Source organism: Lynx rufus, unplaced genomic scaffold (assembly GCF_022079265.1).
Source record: "Lynx rufus isolate CCGP_SWC_20201006 ecotype Redwood Valley unplaced genomic scaffold, mLynRuf1.p SCAF_7, whole genome shotgun sequence".
NCBI lineage: Eukaryota > Metazoa > Chordata > Mammalia > Carnivora > Felidae > Lynx > Lynx rufus.
The window spans coordinates 12932859-12948666 of record NW_025814889.1 but is presented as its reverse complement, the minus strand read 5'-3'; positions in this window follow the sequence as shown (position 1 = coordinate 12948666).

The following is a 15808-nucleotide window of genomic DNA, read 5'->3' as shown; positions in this document are numbered from 1 at the left end:
GATTCATCAAATGTTCAGTCCACCAAGGCAGGAAAAGCAGCCTGGCACATTTGAAAGATTTTTTTTTTTTTTTTCTAGCATGGTGGAAACGAAAATGAGCCTTCTGTCTAACCTTTAGTTAAACAGATAATTAAATTAACCAGTATACTATAATCCCCAAGCTACCTAATTAGTTTTATATCTAAGGAGTTAAATAGAAACGTATATCACTTTCATTTATTTTATATGTATACTGAATTATACATTTACTAGAGAAATATATATCTAGAGTGAAAATACATGCCTTTGAATATGACAGAGGTTTCTTAAAAGACATAGATATGCAAGGATTATTGCCAATCACATTAAAGTTGAAAGCAGAGGATTTTGGAAAAGAAAAAAAAAAAAGGTTTCAATGCTAATCCAAAAAAAAAATTAAAAAAAAGCCAGAGTCCACACATGCCTGCTACAGTATGAAAAAGATTCAGATCCTCACAGCTGTGAATTGAATTGATAATTCCTCCTGCTGAAAGGAATGGTTAATGCAAATCCCTCCAAGTTCATGAATCACATTGGGGACCAGGCAGATGGTCCATCCCCAAAATCACGACCGCACCAATCTCACCGAGAGGAGGTTTTCACAGGACAGGGAGCGCAAACGAACAGATGGGAAGATAGCCACCCCCAAGTTCCCACCCTGTTCTGCAGGCTGAGCTCTCTCGCTGGCGCGGGGCGGTGCCCAATGTGTGAGATGGTCTTCCTTTCCCAGCATACCCGTGGGCATTGGGTTGCAAGGCAAGCTCACCAAATATGAGCTGCTGAGACGTCTGTGATCTCTCCGAGGCAGAAAGAATTTATGATAAGGGAGCATATATTCCCTGTGGCATCAGAGCCTCACCCAGGGGAGGTCAGGAAATTGTACGAGGACCATTGGTTGGAGAAAACAAGAACTGTTAAAAGCCACGCTTCATATAGAACTAACTGGAATCCAAAGAGTCTCCTGGGTTGTCCGTATACCTCATCTCTAGTAACCCCACCCCTACGAGACAGAAGTTCACACCAGCATTTACGGTGAGAAGACAGAGACTTAGAGGTAATAACTTGCACAAAGTTGCACAGCTAATAAGTAGTTTGAATTCAACCACTTTTCCATTGTCCTGTAATGGCGTGAGGTAACCTATGATGTGAGGAGGTTTTCGGAGCACGAGCACGCGACCAATGCTTTTGTACAAACAGATGGGGGAGTGATTCCCTTAAGACAAAGGAGGAGGATTGATTCTGCTTTTTAGTTTAAGGAGGCATTTCGAAATGTACCTGGGATCTTGTTTTCATTCAGGTTCAGGGAGGCCAACTTTGGGAGATCATTGCCATTGAAAAGGAACTTTGTGACTCACAGTTCCCCAGAGGAGGGGGCATTGGGCACCATGCAGGGCCACCCAGGAAAGCACCAAGGTTGGCCAGGAGGCAGAAGGAGCCAGGAGAAAGCATGAGCCAAAGCCTTTATTGTGGTTTTTCACAGGAAACAACAGACAAGTCGGGGTTAGCAGCTGAACAGGTTTAGGATTGAACACTAATTTGGGGCGGGTTCTGGGCAATGGAGGTGATCCCCAGTTATCCTCTGCCTGGCCCTGGGCTGATTTAGGGTAGGGGGAGAGTGTGCTCGCCTGCGAGAAGCTGATAAAAGGAGGTGGATGGGGGTGTGGACTCTGAACTGATCTGTTTACCTACCGAGGTGTACCCGCAGGCCAATCGCTTGCTATCTCTAGGAATTAGCTCATTCTGGGAGAAGCAGTCTGTCCTCATAGCCACAAGGCACCAAGACGTCAAAACTTCATCAGAGGGGCGCCTGAGTGGCTCAGTCAGTTGAGCGTCCAACTCTTGGTTTCAGCTCAGGTCACGATTGCACAGTTCATGAGCTCGAGCCCCATGTCGGGCTCTGTGCTGACAGCGCGGAGCCTGCTTGGGATTCTCTCTCTGTCTCTGTCTCTCTCAAATTAAATAGTAAAAAATCATAAGACGTACAATATAAAAAATACGACTATTACGAGGGAACACCTAAAAAACCTTCTGTGCCTGTACCTTTTTTCCTTTCCCGCATGACAGCAGAAGCAGCAGTTATGGCTACAGACATTTTACGGGACAGTTTTAACGTTGTCAATGCACACTGTGTATGCACTGTCTACAAGTCCATGAGGTCTGAAACATGGGCCCCCGGACTGCTTTTCTCTGGGCGTAACCTCTCGTAAATGAGGCTTTATTAGCTCCAAGGCTTGACTCATGGAAATATTTCTTTAGCAACATGGTGATCTGCTTCTTTACCGGTAAAGTTTTCTTTACCTTCCGTTTCAGCTGGGCAAAGGGGGGGAGGAGATACTTAACACGGTTATTGATGTCATAGTGTGGGCTTATACTGAGTTTTCATTTTATTTATGTCTTTTGCAATTACCTGCCTGCTTTGCTGCCTCAAGCAAAGAAATTGTGGCTAAGAAAGGAATCTCCTCGAAATGTCTCCTCGTCCACTGGTGAGCACAAAATGGTAGGAGTAATGCGGGCAATCAGAGACACTGTGCTACTCCTCTGTGACTTCCTAGCTTAGCTCTCCCCCACCCTGGTTTGTCCCCAGATGGAAGCCATGTCTGGAGGGGCCGCTTTGTCGGCCTTCTCCTCATGTGGAGGTGCCCGGGGACCCACTTCCTTTTATACAAAGACAGAACCCAATGGACACCATCGCAGCCCGTCACACTCCACTCTCACTCCTTATTCGCCCTTTTGTAGAGCCTGATGGCTGAACACAAGCGCTCTGTAGCATAACAGTTGGCTCCGTACCTTACCAACTCAGGGACCAGTGCCGGTCACCCAATCTCTCTGTGCTTCCAAGAGATTTTTTCCTCATCTCTGGAATGCAGTGACCTACTAGATAAGTTGGTAAGAGGAAAGAATTAAATAACTATTCCAAGGACAGAGTAAGGGCTCAAAATGTCAGCTGCTATTAACGATCTTTCAAACAGCCTTGTGTATATAGTGGGCTGTATATTCAGCCCACTAATGTGCTAGAGCCCCACCCTAGAATGTAGGGTTGCACGGTGGTTGGGATAGGGACTTTGCAGACAGACACATGTAACTTCAAATTTTCGCCTTATGTCTTAGATGGATATGATGCAGAACAAGTTACTGGCTTTAGCTTCTGAGAACCAAGTAAATTGAAATATTAATATCTCTCTTGTTCAACAAATATTTATCAGTCATGCTATATACAAGATATCCTGCTAGGTTCTGGGATATAATAGTGAACATTCTTGACAAATCTATTTGTTTCCATCTTTGTCAGACCTTTGCAGGTGGCCGTAGTAAATTCACAACCAAACCGACCCAAATTAGTGACTACCTGTCACGATCATTGGTAGGTCTGAAAACGCCCTGGGAGAGAAGACTTGAAGAGTTAGCTTTTGGGCTGCTAAGCTACTCTATCTGTATTTTAACAGTGCCCATAAAGACCAAGTCAAATGCACTTGAGTTTCAGATGCCTCTGCCTCACCCAGCCTCAGCCCCACCTCTCTGTAGCTTGGGTCACAGTGAAATAAATGCCAGAGCAGTGAGCCATAGGCTGTACCTCTTAGCCCAAGAGATAGTGCGGCATGGAGGAAGGAGCATTGTGGGTTAGAGTAACTAACCCAGCTCTGTCACCAACTAGTCAATAACAGTGGACACGGTACTCAAACTCCTTAAGCTATAGAACCCCATTCTGTACAGTAAGGATGTTGGATTCAAAGGACTCTATAGTCTTTTCCAATTTGAGTGGCTCATGAGAAATCTATTCCAAATGCCATTAGGAGTTCTAGTCCCTCCTTGAATAAGCAGTTTCCAGGATCCCCCACTGCCTCCCCACCCTTTATCTCCCACCCTCCAAGTCTATAGGGCTTCTATAATCACTCTTGGGAAAGAAAGGCTAACTTCTGTAGGAAACCTCTTAAACACTGGCTATCAGTAGAGATTGTACATCTTTTGGAGAATCCGTGCCTGGAAGATTAATAAAAATATGCTGGATTGCATCTGTGTTTTTAACAATTAGTAGAAAATCTTTCCAACGTGTGGTCGGAAATAAGACGGATATGCCTTAGTGAAAATTACGTGTTGAATGGTCTAGGGCAGTGCACCAACATGAGCGGAGCCAGGTGACCAGCCCTGGAAGTCTGAGCCTGCCACGCTAAGCTAGTTGTGTCACCCCAAACAAGTTACCCGTCCTCTCTAAGCCCGAGGAGAATGATGCTTGCCTCCTAAGAGTACTGTAGGGATTGAAATCAATAAAGAATGTCTAGCATGTGGCACACAGCCTTGCATGGTAGAAAACACCCTGTATACAGTAGTCACTTACTGTGATTATTATCGGATTACTGCATTTATAGTCTCCATGACATAGAGCTTGCTATTCAACGTTTGCTCCTTTTATCCTCAGTCAGCCCCCATAGGGTCTGCAGAGCTGGTCTTATCATTTTTAGATGAGAAATCACTTGCTGGTCAGCCGTGGTTCCCACCCAATTCTGCTTCAGAGGCCCTCAAAAGCTTTGCTGTCTGTTCTTCACCCGAGCTATCCAGCTGGGCGAGCACCCGGGCCCCCGGGGAGGCACATCAGCCTTCATCCAGGTGCCTACCACAGTAAGCTGACAAATGTCTCGTGGCCTAATTTCTGTCTTGTTATTGGCCCTTCCACCTTCCACGAACACACACGTACAGAAGGAAGTCGATATCAGAAATGGCCCTTCAGGGGCACCTGGGTGGCTCAGTCCATTAAGCATCCGACTTCGGCTCAGGTCATGATCTCATGGTTCGTGGCTTCGAGCCCCGCATCAGGCTCTGTGCTGAGCGCTCAGAGCCTGGAGCCTGCTTCTGCTTCTGTGTCTCCCTCTTTCTGCCCCCCTCCCACTCACCCTTGTCTCTCTCTATCGCTCAGAAATAAAAATTCAAAAAAAATTTTAATAAAAAAAAAAAAAGGAATGGCAGTTCAGCACAGACCAAAAATTGACTACTGTGGTTTTATGAGTCATGGAGAGTTTATTAAAAATTTAATTGACAGCTAAAAAGAAGTCTGACTAGGAGAAGCCCATAAACTTAATGGCATTTATTAATTTATGGGCTATTATTATAAAATGAGTGATCATGCTATAAAAGCAGCGAAGTGCTGTGATTTTGTTAGGATGACGCTGGCTGTCTCCCCTTCCAGAGATAAAGACTCACCCTCACCCGCGTGTGAGCCTTAGGCTCCACACTTCAGATGAAGTGCCTCTTTCTCCAAGCCTCTCTTTGACTCGTCGCATCTATCTCCTTGAGATCAGCCCCTCATGCTGATGACTAAGCCTGGCAAATGATCAGAAAGACCACATAAGGGGCTGAAGGGTCCCGACTAAGGATCCTCAGGTCCTTTTCCGAACTCAGCCTCTTGCCGACAGGACGTGCCCCCTCCAGGCTTCGGTTTCTTCACTTGCAAAATGAGGGCCTTGCACACGTTGCTTCCTGTGGCCTTTAATCATCGCAAGCCATGCCCCCCGATCCAAAAGGTCATCTGGTCCAGCAGAGTGTTGGCTAACAACCCCCAGCCCAGGAGGGACCCATCGCCTTGGCCCTGGTGCCAACATGGCGGGAGGAAAGGGCGAGGCACCAACACAGGACACCCCCTGCTTGTCAAATTTCTGTTCCCATGAGGCCCAAGAGGGTGTGAACTACTGGAGGGCTTAGGACATTGTGGGTGGGGGGGTGCCTTTCTAGACTAATCCATGCATAGGAACTAGTTCGCGTGTCCACAGGCAGGGAAAATATGGAGGAAAAGAGAAGGGAATGCAGAACATCATAAAAGCCTCAGTTGGTAGGTAAGGACCAAATTAAAGAATGTGGAAGTGGCAACAAAAGGGCATTATTTGGAAATAAATGTCTCTCCCTGGGAAGGTGCAGGGGAAGGAGGCAATGTTCAAGTTGCAACACGAATATCACAGAGTATCACACCATCTCGCTGAGTGTCATAGGTGTTCAAGGGACCAAAGGATGCACAGAAGCAAGCTTCTTACTCTCTGGCCAGTAAATATGTTGTCTAAAGGCTCTGTGTATTTCACCCACTTCATTACATAGCATTACTTTTTTGGCTTGGTTACCTGAAAAGTAGTGCCGGATGTTAAAAAAAAAAAAAAAAAAAAAAAAAAAAGGTGATGGAACCGGGAACCATAATTTTCATTAATGGAAATACTAGAAACCACTTTCATTTTTACCTCATTTACTTTCCTTGCATTTTTGAATTATAAATATGCATCACGTGTACGGAACGCTTCCTGGACTCTGACCCCCATTTTAAGTGCTTCCGAGGCACTGGGTGTGTAGTCTTCTTCATGTTGACCTCATAGGGTGTTTGCTCTCACCATCACCAGTGTGCAGACGGGGCAGGTGAAACACAGGAAGTTTACCTCCATAGGTGGCGAGGGGCAGAGTTGGAACTTGAACCACCTGTGAGGATCCACCCTTAACCTCTGCGCCACCTGAGGGCTGTAGTGCTTGATTGCTGGGGTCAATGAGAAGGAAACTGAGGGGTCTTTTCCTGGCCCTCCAGGATGACAAAATTCTTCAAGACCTAGAGGCAGTCTTCCTTCCTCGTTCCCGGGAAGCCTTCTTAGGACTCATCCGGAATACGGAGCTTTAAGAAGCAGCCCGCCGGAAGAGGCTGAATGCGGACCCGCCCATCTCCACGGAGAGGAATGACAGCTCAGAGTCACAAGAGGTTGATGTGGTGGAACAGGAGACACGGGTTGGGAGGCGGAAGACCTGAGTTTGACTTCTTCTGTCTTTAGTAACTCACGTAACTTGTTTGAGCATCAGTTTCTTGATCCATCGGTTAGGGGTCACAACCCCCACCGCGCCCTAACACAGAACGTGGCTGTGAGGGTCCTGTGAGAAAACACGTCAAACACCGTAAAATGCAGCATGTCTCAAAGAGCACTTTGCGCATAATAGGTGCTCAATGAATGTTGAGTGAGGCAGTTTCCACTCCGGCCTTAGGTCACCCAAGGCATTGCCTGTATGTCCTCTGGAGGGGGAGAAAAGGCAGCTTTCTAAAGTGTGCCACTGTAAATGAGCCCCATTGCCCCTGACTAAATGTAAGACACATGTAAGATTCCACATACAGTAGGAAGACTTCTCAGAGCCCGGGTTTTAAAGCCTTGAACTTGTTCTCACAGCCTATCAAGGTCATTCCCACACCATTTGGTTTGGTTTGGGGGCTGTCTTGCCTGAAGACAAGGGACAAAGCAGAGTGGCCCTCTGGCTCCTTTCTATCCTCGGGATTCCAAAAAAAGACCCCGAGAATGCTACAGACAGGGCTGTTATTTCCTCAGGGTCCCGCGAAACAAACAAGATGAACCTCCGGCTGCTGTTTATTGGAATTATTCACTCAAGGAAGTGGTCCCCTGCAATGAGATGCTGTCTGCCTCTGAAATCTAATGACAAGGGTCATTAATCCTCGAAGCCAGAGTGATTGTCAGGTGGATTGGGGCTGTCACCATCGTGTTATATTTTGCACAACTGGGTTCATTTTATACGCCCTTCCGCCCCTTCCCCCTTCCCTACCCTACTCCCTGATCACATGTGGGCGAGGGCACAGGTGCACACTCAGCCACGTGACACGTGTATCGCCTCCAACCAGCGACAGGACTATGTGAGATATTGTCCCTCGATGAGAACGGACTATTTCTGGGCATTTCAGGAGATAAAATCTATTATGTAATTTTAAAATCCTCTGACCAGTAGACGTAAACCTCAACTCAAACAGGTCTGCTTCGCCTTGTGTTTGCTTCTAAAACTTAAGGCGCTCATCAAAACTTCAGAAGCGCTTGCTCCAAATGGATCGCTCCCCGCGAGGTCCGCACCAAACTCCCACGTTGCAAAGAACCTCTCCGAATTGACCTGTGTGACCTCCTAATAGCAGGGAGAGGAAAAGACTCCCCATTCAGGTGGAAGGGGTTGCAGAAATTGACATTTTGCCAATACGAATCATCATCACTGCAAATCCTTCGGGCGCAGTTTAGAGTTTACAAAGCACCTTCACGTGCATTATCCCCTCCGAGCCTCATAACAACCGGGAGAGGTCAGTGGACGAGGCATGAATATCACTATTACTATTACTATCCTCACGTGACAAATGAGGAAGTCAAAGCTCAGAGGTCACAGCCATCCAGAGGCGGAGGAAAGGCCTGCCTTCCAGCCGACCAGGGTCACATCTTCTGCCCCAGTAAGTGAGAAGAGTCTGGAATAGGAACAACAGTTTGGGGCCCGGAGTACAGCTCGTGCAGCATATGTTTCAAGTCTCACGGACCGTCCTCGGGCACAGCACAATTTTCGGTCCGTTGCAGTGCCGACCTAAGCGCATGGCAGAACCTGGGATTCCCGGCGTCTCCTCGCTTCTCTCCGTGTTTGAGTGACACTGGGCGGGCCCTCGTGGGAGCTGCAAAGTGTTTCTAGACCCAGGCTGCCCGGCAAGAGGGTCGAATGTGGAACTGCCTTTTCCGCAAGCCGGGGGTTGCTTCCCGCCCCCTGCGCAGGGCATACCTCCTCGCTCAGCCCCTGCATCTCGCCCGTCACTCTTGGTGCCCCCTCTGCTCCCTTACCTGAGCGCACAGGGAGGACAGGGCCCGCACCGTCTTCAGCTTTGCATTCCAGGGCGAGTTGTCACGTTCCGGGAATGTGTGTGGAATGGACACGCGGAGAAATGAATGAAATGATTGATTCTGAGGGGGAAAGTACAGACAAGTGTGGGCAAAGGCAAGCTGGTGGATTTTAGCCATGTTGATGCTTTATCTCCCCCCAAACAAACAGTGATGTGTTTCCACAGCCCTCCACCTTTTGGCTTAAGAAGCCTGGCGATAACAAAGCAAACCCCAGCACGTTTCTTTCCTTGGCCGAGCTCAAGGCGTCCCAGGTCCTTAGTAAGCATGCGGGTAGACTGGGAGGGAGTGGCAGGGATTCATAGGCAGCTTTCCATGACACAGCTGCTGGGTTAGACCCACACTGGGTGGATGGCTGTGCCTGGTGGGCTGGCCTCACAGTCATCGGCTCAGCAGTGGCAGATGGTCTCAAGACCAGGTAGCCGCTCAGCTAAAGTCAGATTCTTCTAATAAGTATTAGTGCCCTCCTGTGGTTAGAGATAGGTGGTGTATGAAAAGGAAAACAAGTCTGAGGCCAAATCCTGCCCAACGTGCATTTATCAGCAAACAGACACAAACACGCAGACACACAGCCTTTCCCTGTAAGTTGGGGGAGTCCCACTCTCTGTCTTTATAACAATACAAGAGCATCGCTAATGCAGGCTTGTTACTTAATAAAATATAAATATATATCTAACGGCATATGTATGTATTAATTTATTTACTGGAATATATATATCCGATATATATTCCATTAAACATTAATATATATGTGCACACATACTACCTACACGCACATGCACACACACAAATGTATATAGACGATGTTTAAGGATTTGCATCACACAGGGGCGCCTGGGTGGCTCCGTCAGTCGAGCGTCCGACTTCGGCTCAGGTCATGATCTCACAGTACGTGGGTTCAAGCCCCGCGTCGGGCTCTGTGCTGACAGCTTGGAGCCTGGAGCCTGTTTCAGAGTCTGCGTCTCTCTCTCTCTCTGCCCCTCCCCCGCTCACGCTCTGTCTCTGTCTCAAAGATAAATAAACATTAAAAAAAATTTTTTTTAATTAGAAAAATAAAAAAAAGAATTTGCATCATACATACCCGGTTGAAGCTTCACTCATTCCTAGAGAAAATATTTCAGCCCACGTTGGGCTAAAATCTACTTTTTCACTGTTGGTTTAGAGAAGCAACGCGCTGTACTAGGAGGAGCGATGGCATTGGAAACAGTAGACACGGGTTCCGATTCTGTCTCTGTTCTTTGTTTTTGGTTTTTTTGTGTGTGGGGGGGGGGTGTTGTTTGTTGGTTTCTTTGTGGTTTTTGTTTTTGAGAGGGGGGAGGGGCAGAGAGACAGGGAGAGAGAGACTCCCAAGCAGGCTCTGCACCCAGCAGGGAGCTGGACACAGGATTCCATCTCACAACCATGAGATGGTGACCTGGGCTGAAGTCAAGAGATGGTCGCCTGACTGAGCCACCCAGGCCCTCCTCCCGCCCCCATCTCTGTGCTTAGTGGCTCGGGAAAACCACATAAACTCTTTAGGCCTTTCTTAACTTGAAAAATAGAATTGATAATAAGTAACGCATGGTGTTGTTCAATCTGATAATGGACGTAAAAGTATTTAATATGTGCCTCGATTGATTAGGTGCAAAGGAAATAACGTTTCTTCCCCCTTCTTGCCTCCCCTCTTCCCAGTATGGTAAATAGTCACACGAGCAAGACTTCATGAGGACATAAAGTACTTACTGGAGAGGAGAAAGCATTTTTGAGAGTTGTAGACCATTTATGGTTTGCTTGCAAATGTGAGCGTGATCTAAATAAGCCGCATCTAGTCCCTGCTGATGACCTTGCAGAACCTTTTCTTGGCCGCGTTATAGTAGCTAGAAGTTGGCTCTGGTTACTGTAGTTTTTTTGCCTTTTATTCAGGGCATCTTTCTCTGACTATCTTCTATGGAATATGCAGACTGTCACCTAATTCTGGAGACTCTCCTCTACCTGTCTGCAGGATTTGTTATAGTATAAGCTTCTATAGGATCCAGAGTAAGCCAGCTAAGTCCCTAGAAGTCAAGACCTGCAAGCTTTTCTCTTACACAGCCTTCCATTCCCTGTCCCAGGGGGTTACCCAGAGCCTACGGGTGTTTCCTCCATAAAACCCCCTCCTGCCTGCCCTGTGTGGGTCTCCTCCGCTCCCCCGATGCGGTCCCTCCAAACCAGCTGTGTGTAACTGCATGTAAGCGGACGGACTCATTCTCAGGTGCTTCCCCGGAATCTGTAGGGACTGAATACATTTCTAAGGGGAAGGAACTGGTTTTGTAACCAAACATGTATGCAGATCAATCCAACCCCTTGCTGGCTGAGCATTTCCTCTCCTGTGTGTTCATTAGGCATGGACTCAGAAAGCATTACTTTCCAGGGGCAGTGTATCAGGACACAGAAATGCTGTCTCTCCACACAGCACTTTATAGCTCTCACAATGGCTGTGATGTCTTCTCAGCTATTGGTTTTGGTTGCCTTTGCTTTTTCTCATCTGTTTATATCTAACATTCCAGCCATGAGACAGCTGATGATTTGTTTTGTTGAAGACCCAGGTCTTACACATTTGCACTGCCTGGATCTGATCCTCGGTTCCTGGACACATGGAAGATTGGAGCACAGAAACTAGGTCAAAGGGCAGTTGGCACACCCTTGAGACATATGCCCTCCCTACCCCCTTTCACTGCTCCCTGTTTTGCTCTTTCCACTGAGGCCCTGTTCTGTAACCTGTACCCTCATGATTCACCTTGACCACATTCTGCTAATCACCTAAGTATGATGATGCCATGGTACTAACTACCCAAAATGTAAAAGGAGTCTTTTCATGACCCAACTTGTACAGGGCAACTTTCAGTCTTCCAGAATCTGAGTTTTCAGGGACTGCAACTTGCCCAGTTGGGTGGTTCTAACAGCATCGTGAAGCACCCAAGAAGATGGCTTACTCCTTTCCCTGAACTTCCCCTTGCTCCACCTCCTCCTCCAATGGCCCTTGGGCAAGCCAAGACACCACCAACCGCATTGGCCTTCATGCAAGATCTTTCCCATCATGGATACCAGCCATGGAATATCTGACCTCAGGCCCCAGTTATGTATTGGCTTGGAGAGAATACTCAAGGTCTTTTGTGTTTAGTTTCAGTCACACAACCTCAAAACCAACCATGCAAAGATGATGGGCAAGTCAAGTGAATCGCCCGGGAGCTTGAAGAATGTTACATTTCTTGCAAAGAACCCAATGGGTTTAGTTTCTTCATTCTTAGAACACCTCCTTTTATACCAAGATGCTTTCAGACTTTATCCCATCAATCTCCTGACAGCCGTTCCCTCAGTTCCAGTAGGCATATCACCCCCATTCCCAGTCTATTAAATGAAATGTAAGAAGTATACTAATCAGCAAGATCCCCAAGCAAGGCAAATAAATAGAAGGTCCTGCCTAGTTCCAACATCTGAGTCAAGAAATGGGGGCACCCTTGAGTGGCCTGGGCAGCTGGTGTGGGTGCAGATAACAGAGTGTCCTCAAAGAGCAGGCATTGTCCTTGTTTCTTTTCTCTTTGTCTAATACTATGCTATTTTTCTTTAGTCGTTTTTCCCTTTGGCTCTTTCTCTCTTTCCCTTCACATAAATTATAAACATATGTATATATTTTCCTAGTAATCCGTATCCCTAGCTATACTTTCCCAAGACTTGCACTGAAGAAACAACTCTCATAAGTGGGAGGTGCAGGGTTGGGGAAGGGTGGAAAAGCTATTTTCCAGAAGCATGTTTTATTACTTTCATGACTCAAATATCTCCATCTCACCTCATTTTCCTTTAAGGGTAAATATGTAACAAACTGAGACACACTGATACGGGGTCTCAGTGAGGAATGAGTACAGACAAAAAGCTTATTAGCGTAGTTTCCTCTCTTCTAAAAAAAAAAATAAAATAAAATCCTCCCCTTTCCCAAAATAACTGATAAATGATCCTTTGTGATGATGGCTGTGGGGTTGCTTCTAGTGCTGTCAAACGCCTACTTCTTGCCGAAAATTAGAGCTTCGCAGATCTGGGACAGCAAATGTGGATGATTGCAGGATGGGGTAACAGTACCGAGGCTCAGAGTATACTCGGCTTTAGAAAACCAGAGGTGACTTCAACTCACAGAATTTAAATCTTAAAAATATTTGAGAGTTTTCATTTTCCAAAGAATGCTTACAACTTAGAAGAGTTAGGGTTATGTGAATTCTACACGATGCCAAAAATTACATAGCCACAGTTATTATATTTGGCTCGTTCTTCCTAGTGCCTCCTTCACTGGGCACTCTGTGGACATTATCCTGTACGTCTGACTTCCCAAGGCCCAGTATCTCCTTAACCCAAATTGCCTTGCCTCTTCTTATCTACTTGACCATCATACTCTTGTTGTTCAGCTGGTCTCAACTAGATATCCCAAAGAAATTAGTCTTATTAAACATTCATTGTAGAGAATGAATGGTCAGTTGACTCAGAACTTCCCAAGAGAATTTTTATTTTGTGGAGGAAGTTGTTGGCATAAGCCAGTGTCTGATGGGTAGAATTTCAGGTGTAAACATCCGCTTTTATTTAGAAGTTATTAGATGTTGGTCACAGTCTTTTGTGCTTTGTGGCAAAGCCACAAAACTAAGAGAAGCAGCCTTGCTTGGGAGAGGAGTTCTTCCCGGCACCCTTTTTCCCCCCTCTTCCTCTCACCCCAGCCACCAGCTCCCAGTGGACCCATCCAGTGTCCACCCCAGTATCCATCATCTCCTGGTACTCTCCCTGGACCTGGTACCCCAGTGTCCCCATCTCTCGGTGCTCTCACCCAGTCTTACCCTCCTTCACTCAGTGCTTGAAGAAGTGCTAATCTCCCCACACATGTGTTTGGTCATCTTCTCCGCCCCATTACCACCCATATCCTAAGGCACCAAGGGCACCCAAGTTCCAGTCATCTTACCTCCTAACAACAGAGTTTAGGGGCAGTAATAACTTGGGTGTTACATTTTGTTTCCTCTGATAATAGAAAACTACTGGATCATTTACAAAGAAAATTTTTCCATTGAAATATGTTTCGTGTAATTTGTCCTAAACCAAAGTTTTCTTCTGTGTTTTGGTAACATGGGCGTGATGTATGAAGGGTGAACTTAACTTTCAGCTAAAAAAGCAGGATTTACACAGTGGCCAGTGTTAATATGAACTTTGTTTAAAGGTCATCTGCATTAAATAGACTTCCTCCCCAGCCAACTCAGATGCCAGCTTGATGTAATTTTGGTCTCTTAGAGAGTTGGTTTCCTTTCTGAATGTGGCATGGAGTACACATGTTTCAGGGGGCACTAAATCAGCCCTGGATTTATATTTGCCCTTGACTGCCTTCTGAGAACCTGAGGTCTAAATGTTCTCACCTGTGGAATGGCCACAGGGAGCAGCAGAAAGGCACATCAAGAAACTGAGGAAGGCACAAATGTCCGGGGATCCTTTCCTTAGAAAGGAGTATTTGCTCTGGTACGTCGGTGACCTTAGCCTATGCCTTTTTTCTAGAGAATAATTACTAAAGATTCACTGGTATGGATCTTGTCTTGCAACTCTTCAGTTGCCTTCGATTAGATGCATCACTCTTGGTCTGGAATCCTTGCACTTCCTTTTAAGAAGGGGAGGAAACTTCCTTGGGCAGTGCATCTAACTCATTGATCTTAAAGCGTACCCTGCTCCCTAATCCTGCAGATTCAGTATCAGTACGAGCTGCCCATGTTTGCAGAAACCATATCTGCATTTGTTCATTGTGGCATCCTCAGTGCCTCGCAGTGTCTAGTACACAGCAGGCATTCAATAGACAGTTGTTGAATAAGTGAATGAACCCAGATACAGCACTACAACAGGGATAGCAGTTCAAAGGCACTTCAGAGCCCTGGGGTAGACGAGTCGTCCGGTGCTTCGGAAACATCACATGGATAGCACTCTGTTACCAGGTCCATTCTTGCTTATACTGAAGACCGGATCTTCACTTCTCTGCCTCTCTTCAAGACGTTCCTTCTTTGACCACATGTTGTGCTTTCATCCCATTCTTCTCCAATGAGCCGCTCTTCTATAATGTTAACAAAATGTTGGTAGAAGATAGAGACTGGAGGTGGGGGGGGGGGCAGGGAACAAATAAAATGAGAGATTAAGAATGAGGAATGTAGTTTATAGCTGTCACTTTCAAGTCTCACTTCTTTGAACTGGAACTTCTGTTGCAAGATGGATTTTATCTTCCAAAATTCCAGGAAGGTTGCTTGGGGGAGGAGGTGATAGAAAGGAGGTGGATGCTGGCTCGCCCATCCTGGGGGTCTGGCCAAGGTGGAGGTTCTCCAGGGAGGAGCAAAGTGTGGGACGCGGCCCCATGCTCAGAAGCAGGTGCGGAATGCCGAGGGGAGTTCCCAGAGCTGAGGGAAAGAAACTGAGCAGTTCAGCTCGACATGAGAAGTGAGGGCAAGAAACGTCCAGATGAACTGTGTTGTGCGTGAGAGTCACCCTTCAATAACATCTAAGATGAAGACCTGTTTGTCCCGCAAGGCTGATGACTGTCGATTGGTATTGAACAGTCTCGCCCTAGAGGCAATCCAGTGATACTTGATTAAGATTATTCTCAAAGGAGTCAAAGATAGACAGCAAAAGTTAGAAGGGAAAACAAAGGGCCAGGACAATCCTCTCTAAAATCTGTAATTCCCAAATATTCGGTTTCATGGGCCATGAAAATATTAAAAAGTTTTTTGAAGCTAATTTAAATTTTGCCAAGGGAAGTCACTGGGGCACAGGTGGCGGTGGGGGCCGGGGGGGGGCTACCCTACATTAACATGACCATAACAATAGTGTTAAACACCAACAAATTAGAAAATACATGCCTTTAAAATGAAAGGCAATTTTTAACATCGAATACATTTTTAGCTATGTGGAAACTCCCTTACACCTGTTCTTATTTTTCACATTTCATCACGGGCCAATGAAAATTCTTCATGGCTCCCAAGACCAGTGTTTTTGAACAGCTGCCCCAAGGTTCCAAGGCACACAGGCTCTCCTGAACCCTGAGGAAATTTAAGAACTCTCTCCCAAGAAAACACATATATGCACACGAGCTTTTGCAGAGAACTTCAGGGAGTCGT